Source organism: Pristiophorus japonicus, unplaced genomic scaffold (assembly GCF_044704955.1).
Source record: "Pristiophorus japonicus isolate sPriJap1 unplaced genomic scaffold, sPriJap1.hap1 HAP1_SCAFFOLD_85, whole genome shotgun sequence".
In the NCBI taxonomy this organism is placed as follows: domain Eukaryota; kingdom Metazoa; phylum Chordata; class Chondrichthyes; family Pristiophoridae; genus Pristiophorus; species Pristiophorus japonicus.
This window is the reverse complement of record NW_027254772.1, coordinates 2264685-2281430: the sequence shown is the minus strand read 5'-3', so window position 1 is coordinate 2281430 and position 16746 is coordinate 2264685. Positions and strand designations below refer to the sequence as shown.

Below are 16746 nucleotides of genomic sequence, written 5' to 3'. Positions count from 1 at the left end.
AAAGTATAAGGTGTCTGATTTCGATTGTAACTGTGATCTTATCAGATGATTGCAGGTTCGAGTCCGGCAGTGGTCAGCTGTCGCGCTTTGTGAAATTTTATATTCTTTGTTTTGATTCTGCCTCAAAACCAACCATCTCGGACAGTCACTCACCTGAAGTAAAGGAAGGCTGTGTGCTTTAAGAAGCTAATGGCACATTTTCATCACTGTCGATCTGGTTGCACGGGCAAAACAAGTGGTGAAGTAGATTTTCGTGCATATTATTTCTGTTTGAATGCAAAAAGTAGGGGATGGATGTCTGACTTTGCAGTCAATAGGAGACAAGGTGACTGACAGTTTAAGCAATGGACTGCTGATCCAGTATGCCCCCAGCTTCGTCGTTATTGTGTTAAACATTTTCCCCTAGTTTTTTTATTCAATCACATTTATCCTCATTGCCAAATTCACCTTTTACTGAAAAGGATGCAGCTCGTTGATGAAGTAATGTCACAAAAAATAATCACTTCATCAAAGGGAAAACATTAGCAGAACGATGGAGAGGGGGACTCATGAAATCGGTCTCTGAGAGTCAGCACAGGCACGATGGGCCGAATAGCAAACTAACGTCAGAAACTGAGAGCTACGCTCCTCACTGTCGGCGGCTCGTTGGTCTAGGGGCATGATTCTCGCTTTGGGATTATAATAATTGAAATGCGAGAGGTCCCGGGTTCAAATCCCGGACGAGCCCTGCCAACCTTTTGTCAAAAAACGACTTCTCAGCCGGTCGACATGTGAGAAAACTGACATGTTTCAAATTAAAACGTGTGATTGCACTCCGTTGTTCACACAGCGTACAAAAATCCTGGAGATTCCCAGGAGCAAAGTGAAACTCACCGAACTGAGTAAAGTTCATGTTTCTCAGATGTGCTCGGCTCTGTGTCTCATTGGACAACATAAACCCCGTATTGATTCCGGCAAATACTTGATCAGTGTATCTTCCTTTCTGCACGCATGAGCTCACCTCCATAGGGATAAGCATACATTCAACGTCAATCTCAAATTCAACGTGAAACAGACTCTGCCCTGAATATGAGTGCGTCCTGTTTCTCTCGCGCTGAAAAGATGTGAGAAGCTGGCCTTGGCTGCCGAATTTAAACCGTGCAGGAAATCAATCCGGGGTGGCCAAGCTGCCTGGTCTAATTAAAAGGCATTCAAACCCTTCATTCCAGGCAGGTTATAGTGTTCTGGCCTCAACATTCGGTTCAACGTATCGGATCATAAGCACAGCTCCCATTGTCTGCTAATGGTTCTGCTGTTCACACTAACACCTCCTCTGGTCCATCCTTTGTTACTTTATTGCCCGCTTACCACTCACTTTGCCTTTTTGCATTGTGCCATTTATTATTCAATCACTCCTACGCTCCACTGTATCACAGGCATTCCATTTTGTCCTTCCTCGCTGCCTATTTTTCCAGGCGCTATTTTCCAGGAAAAATCTGTAAACTTTACATTTTTCTTAAAATATCGGAATGATCATCTGACTGAACGTGAGCCCGGGAAATTCATCCACAGAATGTTCACGGCCTGCTGAGTTTTACAGAATGCTTTGTTTTTGTTCATTGTGTTTCTGTATCCCTTTTAAGGTGATGTGCTGGTCTGCCCGGGGTCATTCTCTGTCTCTCCAAAATGGTGTGCTATCAGTATCGGATCATTATCTATCTGTTTAAAAGGAATGTGCTGTCTGTCCCGGATTTCAAATTTCAAATTTCAAAAACTGCCTTTGGAGAGTGCAGAATTTTTAGTTTGTTGGTGTGTTTGTGTAAGTGAGAGAGTGCGTGGAAACGTTCTGCGCGATCTTACTGTGCATTTCATGTCATGTGAGGAAAAATGCATTACATGCAACTTGAAGCCACACTGATTTGATTCAACACGCATTCAGGGACTGACTGACAGGAGAAGAGTCTGCTGTGGGATTTTGCTATTCCACATGTGAAAGAAGGCAAATTATATAAGTTAGAAACATAGCGATTTTAGCGAGAGCTTGCGGATGGGCTGTGTGACATGATGAGCTCCTTCCCCCTTATTTTCAAATACAAATCAAATCAAGACAAGACAAGACATGACTGACTGACTGACTTTGTTTATATAAATTTCTGTATCAATATTTATATATGCATATATTTACATACATTCCCTACTTTTTAACTTTCACAATAAATGTGCTTTTCTGTTCTGCCTGCATTGGCTCTATTACATTTGACCTCTTTCACAGCACATGCAGCTTCTGTCTGATCGTGCAGAAAAGCACTCGCGACTTTAAAAGATGGCCTTTGTTTCCCACATCTTCCTTCGTGGCTTGTCTTACACCATGGGCTTACTGTGTTTGGGAATTTACTGACTGCACACGCTGATTTCCAGTGTATTTCATGCAGTCGCACAGACTTCGTTCAATCAAAAATATATAGATTAAGAAACAATTATTTATTTATTTCAATCAAATCAAATTCAATTTTTTGCAATAAAATTGTAAATTTATTTATTTTCTTATTATGATAAATATATATATGTTTTAAACTGTCTTTTTGTCTGGGTTGGTTTTATTTCCCTCCCTCTTTCCTGCTTGTCTATCACCTGTGGCTTCAACAACCGTCCCAGTCCCGCGTGCTCATGAGAACCGCGCTCATTCACGCACAACACAATTGCATTCAGGAATGATAGAAATTCCAATTTATTCTTCTGAAAGGGAACTGCTGTCCGTGAAGGGCAATTCTACAGCTGTGTAAGAGGGATGTGCTTCCTGTCCAGGATCATTCGGTGTCTGTTTCAACGGGATGGTTGTCAGTTCCGGTTCATCAATTGTGCCTTTAAAACGTATTTTCTCATTATCCGGATCATCCTGTACATTTAAAAAGGAGTGTGATTATCAGCTGTGATAACCGAATTGTTAAACTGTTGTGTTTCAAGATACATTGACTTTGCCTGTGTCCGTGTAGATCCATATCGCAGCGCATCTGTTCATTACTCAAAATATGCTCATGTTTTCCGATATCCACTCCTTGATGTAACCCTTGTCCCAAATTTGCTCTCAATATAAAAAACAACAAATTATGCACCGACGGTAGCGGCCGCGTGGCCTAAAGGATAAGGTGTCTGATTTCGATTGTAACTGTGATCTTATCAGATGATTGCAGGTTCGAGTCCGGCAGTGGTCAGCTATCGCGCTTTGCGAAATTTTATATTCTTTGTTTTGATTCTGCCTCAAAACCAACCATCTCGGACAGTCACTCACCTGAAGTAAAGGAAGGCTGTGTGCTTTAAGAAGCTAATGGCACATTTTCATCACTGTCGATCTGGTTGCACGGGCAAAACAAGTGGTGAAGTAGATTTTCGTGCATATTATTTCTGTTTGAATGCAAAAAGTAGGGGATGGATGTCTGACTTTGCAGTCAATAGGAGACAAGGTGACTGACAGGTTGAAGCAATGGACTGCTGATCCAGTATGCCCCCAGCTTCGTCGTTATTGTGTTTAACATTTTCCCCTAGTTTTTTTATTCAATCACATTTATCCTCATTGCCAAATTCACCTTTTACTGAAAAGGATGCAGCTCGTTGATGAAGTAATGTCACAAAAAATAATCACTTCATCAAAGGGAAAACATTAACAGAACGATGGAGAGGGGGACTCATGAAATCGGTCTCTGAGAGTCAGCACAGGCACGATGGGCCGAATAGCAAACTAACGTCAGAAACTGAGAACTACGCTTCTCACTGTCGGCGGCTCGTTGATCTAGGGGTATGATTCTCGCTTTGGGATTATAATAATTGAAATGTGAGAGGTCCCGGGTTCAAATCCCGGACGAGCCCTGCCAACCTTTTGTCAAAAAACGACTTCTCAGCCGGTCGACATGTGAGAAAACTGACATGTTTCAAATTAAAACGTGTGATTGCACTCCGTTGTTAACACAGCGTACAAAAATCCTGGAGATTCCCAGGAGCAAAGTGAAACTCACCGAACTGAGTAAAGTTCATGTTTCTCAGATGTGCTCGGCTCTGTGTCTCATTGGACAACATAAACCCCGTTTTGATTCCGGCAAATACTTGATCAGTGTATCTTCCTTTCTGCACGCATGAGCTCACCTCCATAGGGATAAGCATACATTCAACGTCAATCTCAAATTCAACGTGAAACAGACTCTGCCCTGAATATGAGTGCGTCCTGTTTCTCTCCCGCTGAAAAGATGTGAGAAGCTGGCCTTGGCTGCCGAATTTAAACCGTGCAGGAAATCAATCCGGGGTGGCCAAGCTGCCTGGTCTAATTAAAAGGCATTCAAACCCTACATTCCGGGCAGGTTATAGTGTTCTGGCCTCAACATTCGGTTCAACGTATCGGATCATAAGCACAGCTCCCATTGTCTGCTAATGGTTCTGCTGTTCACACTAACACCTCCTCTGGTCCATCCTTTGTTACTTTATTGCCCGCTTACCACTCACTTTGCCTTTTTGCATTGTGCCATTTATTATCCAATCACTCCTACGCTCCACTGTATCACAGGCATTCCATTTTGTCCTTCCTCGCTGCCTATTTTTCCAGGCGCTATTTTCCAGGAAAAATCTGTAAACTTTACATTTTTCTTAAAATATCGGAATGATCATCTGACTGAACGTGAGCCCGGGAAATTCATCCACAGAATGTTCACGGCCTGCTGAGTTTTACAGAATGCTTTGTTTTTGTTCATTGTGTTTCTGTATCCCTTTTAAGGTGATGTGCTGGTCTGCCCGCGGTCATTCTCTGTCTCTCCAAAATGGTGTGCTATCAGTATCGGATCATTATCTATCTGTTTAAAAGGAATGTGCTGTCTGTCCCGGATTTCAAATTTCAAATTTCAAAAACTGCCTTTGGAGAGTGCAGAATTTTTAGTTTGTTGGTGTGTTTGTGTAAGTGAGAGAGTGCGTGGAAACGTTCTGCGCGATCTTACTGTGCATTTCATGTCATGTGAGGAAAAATGCATTACATGCAACTTGAAGCCACACTGATTTGATTCAACACGCATTCAGGGACTGACTGACAGGAGAAGAGTCTGCTGTGGGATTTTGCTATTCCACATGTGAAAGAAGGCAAATTATATAAGTTAGAAACATAGCGATTTTAGCGAGAGCTTGCGGATGGGCTGTGTGACATGATGAGCTCCTTCCCCCTTATTTTCAAATACAAATCAAATCAAGACAAGACAAGACATGACTGACTGACTGACTTTGTTTATATAAATTTCTGTATCAATATTTATATATGCATATATTTACATACATTCCCTACTTTTTAACTTTCACAATAAATGTGCTTTTCTGTTCTGCCTGCATTGGCTCTATTACATTTGACCTCTTTCACAGCACATGCAGCTTCTGTCTGATCGTGCAGAAAAGCACTCGCGACTTTAAAAGATGGCCTTTGTTTCCCACATCTTCCTTCGTGGCTTGTCTTACACCATGGGCTTACTGTGTTTGGGAATTTACTGACTGCACACGCTGATTTCCAGTGTATTTCATGCAGTCGCACAGACTTCGTTCAATCAAAAATATATAGATTAAGAAACAATTATTTATTTATTTCAATCAAATCAAATTCAATTTTTTGCAATAAAATTGTAAATTTATTTATTTTCTTATTATGATAAATATATATATGTTTTAAACTGTCTTTTTGTCTGGGTTGGTTTTATTTCCCTCCCTCTTTCCTGCTTGTCTATCACCTGTGGCTTCAACAACCGTCCCAGTCCCGCGTGCTCATGAGAACCGCGCTCATTCACGCACAACACAATTGCATTCAGGAATGATAGAAATTCCAATTTATTCTTCTGAAAGGGAACTGCTGTCCGTGAAGGGCAATTCTACAGCTGTGTAAGAGGGATGTGCTTCCTGTCCAGGATCATTCGGTGTCTGTTTCAACGGGATGGTTGTCAGTTCCGGTTCATCAATTGTGCCTTTAAAACGTATTTTCTCATTATCCGGATCATCCTGTACATTTAAAAAGGAGTGTGATTATCAGCTGTGATAACCGAATTGTTAAACTGTTGTGTTTCAAGATACATTGACTTTGCCTGTGTCCGTGTACATCCATATCGCAGCGCATTTGTTCATTGCTCAAAATATGCTCATGTTTTCCGATATCCACTCCTTGATGTAACCCTTGTCCCAAATTTGCTCTCAATATAAAAAACAACAAATTATGCACCGACGGTAGCGGCCGCGTGGCCTAAAGGATAAGGTGTCTGATTTCGATTGTAACTGTGATCTTATCAGATGATTGCAGGTTCGAGTCCGGCAGTGGTCAGCTATCGCGCTTTGTGAAATTTTATATTCTTTGTTTTGATTCTGCCTCAAAACCAACCATCTCGGACAGTCACTCACCTGAAGTAAAGGAAGGCTGTGTGCTTTAAGAAGCTAATGGCACATTTTAATCACTGTCGATCTGGTTGCACGGGCAAAACAAGTGGTGAAGTAGATTTTCGTGCATATTATTTCTGTTTGAATGCAAAAAGTAGGGGATGGATGTCTGACTTTGCAGTCAATAGGAGACAAGGTGACTGACAGGTTGAAGCAATGGACTGCTGATCCAGTATGCCCCCAGCTTCGTCGTTATTGTGTTAAACATTTTCCCCTAGTTTTTTTATTCAATCACATTTATCCTCATTGCCAAATTCACCTTTTACTGAAAAGGATGCAGCTCGTTGATGAAGTAATGTCACAAAAAATAATCACTTCATCAAAGGGAAAACATTAGCAGAACGATGGAGAGGGGGACTCATGAAATCGGTCTCTGAGAGTCAGCACAGGCACGATGGGCCGAATAGCAAACTAACGTCAGAAACTGAGAGCTACGCTCCTCACTGTCGGCGGCTCGTTGGTCTAGGGGTATGATTCTCGCTTTGTGATTATAATAATTGAAATGCGAGAGGTCCCGGGTTCAAATCCCGGCCGAGCCCTGCCAACCTTTTGTCAAAAAACGACTTCTCAGCCGGTCGACATGTGAGAAAACTGACATGTTTCAAATTAAAACGTGTGATTGCACTCCGTTGTTCACACAGCGTACAAAAATCCTGGAGATTCCCAGGAGCAAAGTGAAACTCACCGAACTGAGTAAAGTTCATGTTTCTCAGATGTGCTCGGCTCTGCGTCTCATTGGACAACATAAACCCCGTTTTGATTCCGGCAAATACTTGATCAGTGTATCTTCCTTTCTGCACGCATGAGCTCACCTCCATAGGGATAAGCATACATTCAACGTCAATCTCAAATTCAACGTGAAACAGACTCTGCCCTGAATATGAGTGCGTCCTGTTTCTCTCGCGCTGAAAAGATGTGAGAAGCTGGCTTTGGATTTAGTCCCTTGGCTGCCGAATTTAAACCGTGCAGGAAATCGATCCGGGGTGGCCAAGCTGCCTGGTCTAATTAAAAGGCGTTCAAACCCTACATTCCAGGCAGGTTATAGTGTTCTGGCCTCAACATTCGGTTCAACGTATCGGATCATAAGCACCGCTCCTATTGTCTGCTAATGGTTCTGCTGTTCACACTAACACCTCCTCTGGTCCATCCTTTGTTACTTTATTGCCCGCTTACCACTCACTTTGCCTTTTTGCATTGTGCCATTTATTATTCAATCACTCCTACGCTCCACTGTATCACAGGCATTCCCTTTTGTCCTTCCTCGCTGCCTATTTTTCCAGGCGCTATTTTCCAGGAAAAATCTGTAAACTTTACATTTTTCTTAAAATATCGGAATGATCATCTGACTGAACGTGAGCCCGGGAAATTCATCCACAGAATGTTCACGGCCTGCTGAGTTTTACAGAATGCTTTGTTTTTGTTCATTGTGTTTCTGTATCCCTTTTAAGGTGATGTGCTGGTCTGCCCGGGGTCATTCTCTGTCTCTCCAAAATGGTGTGCTATCAGTATCGGATCATTATCTATCTGTTTAAAAGGAATGTGCTGTCTGTCTCGGATTTCAAATTTCAAATTTCAAAATCTGCCTTTGGAGAGTGCAGAATTTTTAGTTTGTTGGTGTGTTTGTGTAAGTGAGAGAGTGCGTGGAAACGTTCTGCGCGATCTTACTGTGCATTTCATGTCATGGGAGGAAAAATGCATTACATGCAACTTGAAGCCACACTGATTTGATTCAACACGCATTCAGGGACTGACTGACAGGAGAAGAGTCTGCTGTGGGATTTTGCTATTCCACATGTGAAAGAAGGCAAATTATATAAGTTAGAAACATAGCGATTTCAGCGAGAGCTTGCGGATGGGCTGTGTGACATGATGAGCTCCTTCCCCCTTATTTTCAAATACAAATCAAATCAAGACAAGACAAGACATGACTGACTGACTGACTTTGTTTATATAAATTTCTGTATCAATATTTATATATGCATATATTTACATACATACCCTACTTTTTAACTTTCACAATAAATGTGCTTTTCTGTTCTGCCTGCATTGGCTCTATTACATTTGACCTCTTTCACAGCACACGCAGCTTCTGTCTGATCGTGCAGAAAAGCACTCGCGACTTTAAAAGATGGCCTTTGTTTCCCACATCTTCCTTCGTGGCTTGTCTTACACCATGGGCTTACTGTGTTTGGGAATTTACTGACTGCACACGCTGATTTCCAGTGTATTTCATGCAGTCGCACAGACTTCGTTCAATCAAAAATATATAGATTAAGAAACAATTATTTATTTATTTCAATCAAATCAAATTCAATTTTTTGCAATAAAGTTGTAAATTTATTTATTTTCTTATTATGATAAATATATATATGTTTTAAACTGTCTATTTGTCTGGGTTGGTTTTATTTCCCTCCCTCTTTCCTGCTTGTCTATCACCTGTGGCTTCAACAACCGTCCCAGTCCCGCGTGCTCATGAGAACCGCGCTCATTCACGCACAACACAATTGCATTCAGGAATGATAGAAATTCCAATTTATTCTTCTGAAAGGGAACTGCTGTCCGTGAAGGGCAATTCTACAGCTGTGTAAGAGGGATGTGCTTCCTGTCCAGGATCATTCGGTGTCTGTTTCAACGGGATGGTTGTCAGTTCCGGTTCATCAATTGTGCCTTTAAAACGTATTTTCTCATTATCCGGATCATCCTGTACATTTAAAAAGGAGTGTGATTATCAGCTGTGATAACCGAATTGTTAAACTGTTGTGTTTCAAGATACATTGACTTTGCCTGTGTCCGTGTACATCCATATCGCAGCGCATTTGTTCATTGCTCAAAATATGCTCATGTTTTCCGATATCCACTCCTTGATGTAACCCTTGTCCCAAATTTGCTCTCAATATAAAAAACAACAAATTATGCACCGACGGTAGCGGCCGCGTGGCCTAAAGGATAAGGTGTCTGATTTCGATTGTAACTGTGATCTTATCAGATGATTGCAGGTTCGAGTCCGGCAGTGGTCAGCTATCGCGCTTTGTGAAATTTTATATTCTTTGTTTTGATTCTGCCTCAAAACCAACCATCTCGGACAGTCACTCACCTGAAGTAAAGGAAGGCTGTGTGCTTTAAGAAGCTAATGGCACATTTTAATCACTGTCGATCTGGTTGCACGGGCAAAACAAGTGGTGAAGTAGATTTTCGTGCATATTATTTCTGTTTGAATGCAAAAAGTAGGGGATGGATGTCTGACTTTGCAGTCAATAGGAGACAAGGTGACTGACAGGTTGAAGCAATGGACTGCTGATCCAGTATGCCCCCAGCTTCGTCGTTATTGTGTTAAACATTTTCCCCTAGTTTTTTTATTCAATCACATTTATCCTCATTGCCAAATTCACCTTTTACTGAAAAGGATGCAGCTCGTTGATGAAGTAATGTCACAAAAAATAATCACTTCATCAAAGGGAAAACATTAGCAGAACGATGGAGAGGGGGACTCATGAAATCGGTCTCTGAGAGTCAGCACAGGCACGATGGGCCGAATAGCAAACTAACGTCAGAAACTGAGAGCTACGGTCCTCACTGTCGGCGGCTCGTTGGTCTAGGGGTATGATTCTCGCTTTGTGATTATAATAATTGAAATGCGAGAGGTCCCGGGTTCAAATCCCGGCCGAGCCCTGCCAACCTTTTGTCAAAAAACGACTTCTCAGCCGGTCGACATGTGAGAAAACTGACATGTTTCAAATTAAAACGTGTGATTGCACTCCGTTGTTCACACAGCGTACAAAAATCCTGGAGATTCCCAGGAGCAAAGTGAAACTCACCGAACTGAGTAAAGTTCATGTTTCTCAGATGTGCTCGGCTCTGCGTCTCATTGGACAACATAAACCCCGTTTTGATTCCGGCAAATACTTGATCAGTGTATCTTCCTTTCTGCACGCATGAGCTCACCTCCATAGGGATAAGCATACATTCAACGTCAATCTCAAATTCAACGTGAAACAGACTCTGCCCTGAATATGAGTGCGTCCTGTTTCTCTCGCGCTGAAAAGATGTGAGAAGCTGGCTTTGGATTTAGTCCCTTGGCTGCCGAATTTAAACCGTGCAGGAAATCGATCCGGGGTGGCCAAGCTGCCTGGTCTAATTAAAAGGCGTTCAAACCCTACATTCCAGGCAGGTTATGTGTTCTGGCCTCAACATTCGGTTCAACGTATCGGATCATAAGCACCGCTCCTATTGTCTGCTAATGGTTCTGCTGTTCACACTAACACCTCCTCTGGTCCATCCTTTGTTACTTTATTGCCCGCTTACCACTCACTTTGCCTTTTTGCATTGTGCCATTTATTATTCAATCACTCCTACGCTCCACTGTATCACAGGCATTCCCTTTTGTCCTTCCTCGCTGCCTATTTTTCCAGGCGCTATTTTCCAGGAAAAATCTGTAAACTTTACATTTTTCTTAAAATATCGGAATGATCATCTGACTGAACGTGAGCCCGGGAAATTCATCCACAGAATGTTCACGGCCTGCTGAGTTTTACAGAATGCTTTGTTTTTGTTCATTGTGTTTCTGTATCCCTTTTAAGGTGATGTGCTGGTCTGCCCGGGGTCATTCTCTGTCTCTCCAAAATGGTGTGCTATCAGTATCGGATCATTATCTATCTGTTTAAAAGGAATGTGCTGTCTGTCTCGGATTTCAAATTTCAAATTTCAAAATCTGCCTTTGGAGAGTGCAGAATTTTTAGTTTGTTGGTGTGTTTGTGTAAGTGAGAGAGTGCGTGGAAACGTTCTGCGCGATCTTACTGTGCATTTCATGTCATGGGAGGAAAAATGCATTACATGCAACTTGAAGCCACACTGATTTGATTCAACACGCATTCAGGGACTGACTGACAGGAGAAGAGTCTGCTGTGGGATTTTGCTATTCCACATGTGAAAGAAGGCAAATTATATAAGTTAGAAACATAGCGATTTCAGCGAGAGCTTGCGGATGGGCTGTGTGACATGATGAGCTCCTTCCCCCTTATTTTCAAATACAAATCAAATCAAGACAAGACAAGACATGACTGACTGACTGACTTTGTTTATATAAATTTCTGTATCAATATTTATATATGCATATATTTACATACATACCCTACTTTTTAACTTTCACAATAAATGTGCTTTTCTGTTCTGCCTGCATTGGCTCTATTACATTTGACCTCTTTCACAGCACACGCAGCTTCTGTCTGATCGTGCAGAAAAGCACTCGCGACTTTAAAAGATGGCCTTTGTTTCCCACATCTTCCTTCGTGGCTTGTCTTACACCATGGGCTTACTGTGTTTGGGAATTTACTGACTGCACACGCTGATTTCCAGTGTATTTCATGCAGTCGCACAGACTTCGTTCAATCAAAAATATATAGATTAAGAAACAATTATTTATTTATTTCAATCAAATCAAATTCAATTTTTTGCAATAAAATTGTAAATTTATTTATTTTCTTATTATGATAAATATATATATGTTTTAAACTGTCTTTTTGTCTGGGTTGGTTTTATTTCCCTCCCTCTTTCCTGCTTGTCTATCACCTGTGGCTTCAACAACCGTCCCAGTCCCGCGTGCTCATGAGAACCGCGCTCATTCACGCACAACACAATTGCATTCAGGAATGATAGAAATTCCAATTTATTCTTCTGAAAGGGAACTGCTGTCCGTGAAGGGCAATTCTACAGCTGTGTAAGAGGGATGTGCTTCCTGTCCAGGATCATTCGGTGTCTGTTTCAACGGGATGGTTGTCAGTTCCGGTTCATCAATTGTGCCTTTAAAACGTATTTTCTCATTATCCGGATCATCCTGTACATTTAAAAAGGAGTGTGATTATCAGCTGTGATAACCGAATTGTTAAACTGTTGTGTTTCAAGATACATTGACTTTGCCTGTGTCCGTGTACATCCATATCGCAGCGCATTTGTTCATTGCTCAAAATATGCTCATGTTTTCCGATATCCACTCCTTGATGTAACCCTTGTCCCAAATTTGCTCTCAATATAAAAAACAACAAATTATGCACCGACGGTAGCGGCCGCGTGGCCTAAAGGATAAGGTGTCTGATTTCGATTGTAACTGTGATCTTATCAGATGATTGCAGGTTCGAGTCCGGCAGTGGTCAGCTATCGCGCTTTGTGAAATTTTATATTCTTTGTTTTGATTCTGCCTCAAAACCAACCATCTCGGACAGTCACTCACCTGAAGTAAAGGAAGGCTGTGTGCTTTAAGAAGCTAATGGCACATTTTAATCACTGTCGATCTGGTTGCACGGGCAAAACAAGTGGTGAAGTAGATTTTCGTGCATATTATTTCTGTTTGAATGCAAAAAGTAGGGGATGGATGTCTGACTTTGCAGTCAATAGGAGACAAGGTGACTGACAGGTTGAAGCAATGGACTGCTGATCCAGTATGCCCCCAGCTTCGTCGTTATTGTGTTTAACATTTTCCCCTAGTTTTTTTATTCAATCACATTTATCCTCATTGCCAAATTCACCTTTTACTGAAAAGGATGCAGCTCGTTGATGAAGTAATGTCACAAAAAATAATCACTTCATCAAAGGGAAAACATTAACAGAACGATGGAGAGGGGGACTCATGAAATCGGTCTCTGAGAGTCAGCACAGGCACGATGGGCCGAATAGCAAACTAACGTCAGAAACTGAGAACTACGCTTCTCACTGTCGGCGGCTCGTTGATCTAGGGGTATGATTCTCGCTTTGGGATTATAATAATTGAAATGTGAGAGGTCCCGGGTTCAAATCCCGGACGAGCCCTGCCAACCTTTTGTCAAAAAACGACTTCTCAGCCGGTCGACATGTGAGAAAACTGACATGTTTCAAATTAAAACGTGTGATTGCACTCCGTTGTTAACACAGCGTACAAAAATCCTGGAGATTCCCAGGAGCAAAGTGAAACTCACCGAACTGAGTAAAGTTCATGTTTCTCAGATGTGCTCGGCTCTGTGTCTCATTGGACAACATAAACCCCGTTTTGATTCCGGCAAATACTTGATCAGTGTATCTTCCTTTCTGCACGCATGAGCTCACCTCCATAGGGATAAGCATACATTCAACGTCAATCTCAAATTCAACGTGAAACAGACTCTGCCCTGAATATGAGTGCGTCCTGTTTCTCTCCCGCTGAAAAGATGTGAGAAGCTGGCCTTGGCTGCCGAATTTAAACCGTGCAGGAAATCAATCCGGGGTGGCCAAGCTGCCTGGTCTAATTAAAAGGCATTCAAACCCTACATTCCGGGCAGGTTATAGTGTTCTGGCCTCAACATTCGGTTCAACGTATCGGATCATAAGCACAGCTCCCATTGTCTGCTAATGGTTCTGCTGTTCACACTAACACCTCCTCTGGTCCATCCTTTGTTACTTTATTGCCCGCTTACCACTCACTTTGCCTTTTTGCATTGTGCCATTTATTATCCAATCACTCCTACGCTCCACTGTATCACAGGCATTCCATTTTGTCCTTCCTCGCTGCCTATTTTTCCAGGCGCTATTTTCCAGGAAAAATCTGTAAACTTTACATTTTTCTTAAAATATCGGAATGATCATCTGACTGAACGTGAGCCCGGGAAATTCATCCACAGAATGTTCACGGCCTGCTGAGTTTTACAGAATGCTTTGTTTTTGTTCATTGTGTTTCTGTATCCCTTTTAAGGTGATGTGCTGGTCTGCCCGCGGTCATTCTCTGTCTCTCCAAAATGGTGTGCTATCAGTATCGGATCATTATCTATCTGTTTAAAAGGAATGTGCTGTCTGTCCCGGATTTCAAATTTCAAATTTCAAAAACTGCCTTTGGAGAGTGCAGAATTTTTAGTTTGTTGGTGTGTTTGTGTAAGTGAGAGAGTGCGTGGAAACGTTCTGCGCGATCTTACTGTGCATTTCATGTCATGTGAGGAAAAATGCATTACATGCAACTTGAAGCCACACTGATTTGATTCAACACGCATTCAGGGACTGACTGACAGGAGAAGAGTCTGCTGTGGGATTTTGCTATTCCACATGTGAAAGAAGGCAAATTATATAAGTTAGAAACATAGCGATTTTAGCGAGAGCTTGCGGATGGGCTGTGTGACATGATGAGCTCCTTCCCCCTTATTTTCAAATACAAATCAAATCAAGACAAGACAAGACATGACTGACTGACTGACTTTGTTTATATAAATTTCTGTATCAATATTTATATATGCATATATTTACATACATTCCCTACTTTTTAACTTTCACAATAAATGTGCTTTTCTGTTCTGCCTGCATTGGCTCTATTACATTTGACCTCTTTCACAGCACATGCAGCTTCTGTCTGATCGTGCAGAAAAGCACTCGCGACTTTAAAAGATGGCCTTTGTTTCCCACATCTTCCTTCGTGGCTTGTCTTACACCATGGGCTTACTGTGTTTGGGAATTTACTGACTGCACACGCTGATTTCCAGTGTATTTCATGCAGTCGCACAGACTTCGTTCAATCAAAAATATATAGATTAAGAAACAATTATTTATTTATTTCAATCAAATCAAATTCAATTTTTTGCAATAAAATTGTAAATTTATTTATTTTCTTATTATGATAAATATATATATGTTTTAAACTGTCTTTTTGTCTGGGTTGGTTTTATTTCCCTCCCTCTTTCCTGCTTGTCTATCACCTGTGGCTTCAACAACCGTCCCAGTCCCGCGTGCTCATGAGAACCGCGCTCATTCACGCACAACACAATTGCATTCAGGAATGATAGAAATTCCAATTTATTCTTCTGAAAGGGAACTGCTGTCCGTGAAGGGCAATTCTACAGCTGTGTAAGAGGGATGTGCTTCCTGTCCAGGATCATTCGGTGTCTGTTTCAACGGGATGGTTGTCAGTTCCGGTTCATCAATTGTGCCTTTAAAACGTATTTTCTCATTATCCGGATCATCCTGTACATTTAAAAAGGAGTGTGATTATCAGCTGTGATAACCGAATTGTTAAACTGTTGTGTTTCAAGATACATTGACTTTGCCTGTGTCCGTGTACATCCATATCGCAGCGCATTTGTTCATTGCTCAAAATATGCTCATGTTTTCCGATATCCACTCCTTGATGTAACCCTTGTCCCAAATTTGCTCTCAATATAAAAAACAACAAATTATGCACCGACGGTAGCGGCCGCGTGGCCTAAAGGATAAGGTGTCTGATTTCGATTGTAACTGTGATCTTATCAGATGATTGCAGGTTCGAGTCCGGCAGTGGTCAGCTATCGCGCTTTGTGAAATTTTATATTCTTTGTTTTGATTCTGCCTCAAAACCAACCATCTCGGACAGTCACTCACCTGAAGTAAAGGAAGGCTGTGTGCTTTAAGAAGCTAATGGCACATTTTAATCACTGTCGATCTGGTTGCACGGGCAAAACAAGTGGTGAAGTAGATTTTCGTGCATATTATTTCTGTTTGAATGCAAAAAGTAGGGGATGGATGTCTGACTTTGCAGTCAATAGGAGACAAGGTGACTGACAGGTTGAAGCAATGGACTGCTGATCCAGTATGCCCCCAGCTTCGTCGTTATTGTGTTAAACATTTTCCCCTAGTTTTTTTATTCAATCACATTTATCCTCATTGCCAAATTCACCTTTTACTGAAAAGGATGCAGCTCGTTGATGAAGTAATGTCACAAAAAATAATCACTTCATCAAAGGGAAAACATTAGCAGAACGATGGAGAGGGGGACTCATGAAATCGGTCTCTGAGAGTCAGCACAGGCACGATGGGCCGAATAGCAAACTAACGTCAGAAACTGAGAGCTACGCTCCTCACTGTCGGCGGCTCGTTGGTCTAGGGGTATGATTCTCGCTTTGTGATTATAATAATTGAAATGCGAGAGGTCCCGGGTTCAAATCCCGGCCGAGCCCTGCCAACCTTTTGTCAAAAAACGACTTCTCAGCCGGTCGACATGTGAGAAAACTGACATGTTTCAAATTAAAACGTGTGATTGCACTCCGTTGTTCACACAGCGTACAAAAATCCTGGAGATTCCCAGGAGCAAAGTGAAACTCACCGAACTGAGTAAAGTTCATGTTTCTCAGATGTGCTCGGCTCTGCGTCTCATTGGACAACATAAACCCCGTTTTGATTCCGGCAAATACTTGATCAGTGTATCTTCCTTTCTGCACGCATGAGCTCACCTCCATAGGGATAAGCATACATTCAACGTCAATCTCAAATTCAACGTGAAACAGACTCTGCCCTGAATATGAGTGCGTCCTGTTTCTCTCGCGCTGAAAAGATGTGAGAAGCTGGCTTTGGATTTAGTCCCTTGGCTGC

The 16746-nt window shown here is 41.8% G+C and overlaps 3 non-coding genes across 3 annotated transcripts; all 3 read left to right on the top strand.

Moving 5' to 3' along the window:
* Positions 1-639: 639 nt before the first annotated feature.
* trnap-ugg (transfer RNA proline (anticodon UGG)) lies at positions 640-727 on the top strand. The gene is given in 2 exon segments: positions 640-675; positions 692-727. It is a non-coding gene; the product is annotated as a tRNA-Pro (tRNA).
* Positions 728-3755: 3028 nt separating this feature from the next.
* trnap-ugg (transfer RNA proline (anticodon UGG)) lies at positions 3756-3843 on the top strand. The gene is given in 2 exon segments: positions 3756-3791; positions 3808-3843. It is a non-coding gene; the product is annotated as a tRNA-Pro (tRNA).
* A 9287-nt stretch (positions 3844-13130) lies between these two features.
* Positions 13131-13218, top strand: trnap-ugg (transfer RNA proline (anticodon UGG)). Its single transcript is given in 2 exon segments — positions 13131-13166; positions 13183-13218. It is a non-coding gene; the product is annotated as a tRNA-Pro (tRNA).
* The last annotated feature ends 3528 nt before the right edge of the window (positions 13219-16746 follow it).